The 1,050-nt window shown below is 35.3% G+C and overlaps 1 protein-coding gene across 1 annotated transcript in view; it reads left to right on the top strand.

The window, feature by feature from the left end:
- The window catches only part of LOC144700220 (uncharacterized), a 1,266-nt gene extending 1,155 nt beyond the window's left edge, over positions 1–111 (top strand). The window contains exon 1 of the mRNA XM_078571672.1: positions 1–111. This exon is cut by the window's left edge and continues 1,155 nt beyond it. The gene's annotated coding sequence lies outside the window, so the exon portion shown is untranslated.
- Positions 112–1,050: the final 939 nt, after the last annotated feature.

The raw sequence follows: 1,050 nt of genomic DNA, 5'->3' as shown, positions 1-1,050 counted from the left end.
TGGGGATCTATGTTTTGTTGTGGATATTTTTCTCAAGTTTCCCCGGCATTACATGTTCCTGTTTTTAAGTATAAACTCTTAATGAGTCTCTCTACTTTATGTACCAAACAAGTGCAAGATTATTACCGAGGGCTCTCAGCGCGTCTGATCGTTTGTGAAACCCTTCATCAAGTAAAATAATGGATGCAGTACATTATTTAAAAATTTGTTACTCCATGATAGTATTATCCTTTCTGGATGCTGATTTGGATATTGAAATGGGTAATCAGGTAACTGGCTTTACCGATATCCGAATATCAGATGACGGTATCAGTTTTTCCAAATACTGACATATATTTTCAATACATTATAGTACCTTTTCATATTAGTACAATAAAGAAAAGTATCTAACTGTAATACATGAGTGATGTTATGCCAACAGTATGCTAATTATCTGTATACCTGATAATAATATGAGTCATATTGTTAAGTTAGGTAGCCACAACACATTTTGGGCTAGTGGTGGATGGTAAATATGTGCTTTTAATGTACATAACATTTTTTCCTACATAAGGGGCAAACATGCTTTACAAATAACTTATGAATATCTTGATATCAGATCTCAGTACAGATATCGGAATCAGATGTCCGGTTATCAGATTCAGATATATGGTATCCACATATGCAGTTGTCTACACCTGGATGGTTCAATGCTGATTCCAATGTATAGTACTGTCAAATATGGGATATACATCTAAAAGGTGTGGACCGTGGAGAATGATGATACTCAGTACCTGAATCCGATATTCAGATACCTGAATCCAATATTTATACAGAGATCCGATATCCATATCTAGGAGTCCTGGAAGGGAACAATTTTTAGACGGACCATCTCGTCACTTTTCATTCGCGCCGTTAAATGAACTGATAACTGCATTATTTCTTATATGACGTACAGGTCCCTGGTCACTGTTTGAGCTAAAAATAATTAAATAAATAAAACTATTGAGACGATCACCTGGATTTGGATTAAAAGGTTTTGAAAGATCCCGTTGTCCGGATACCTGAATC

This window comes from Wolffia australiana, chromosome 2, assembly GCF_029677425.1.
Source record: "Wolffia australiana isolate 7733 chromosome 2, ASM2967742v1".
In the NCBI taxonomy this organism is placed as follows: domain Eukaryota; kingdom Viridiplantae; phylum Streptophyta; class Magnoliopsida; order Alismatales; family Araceae; genus Wolffia; species Wolffia australiana.
This window is presented reverse-complemented; position numbering and strand designations above follow the sequence as displayed.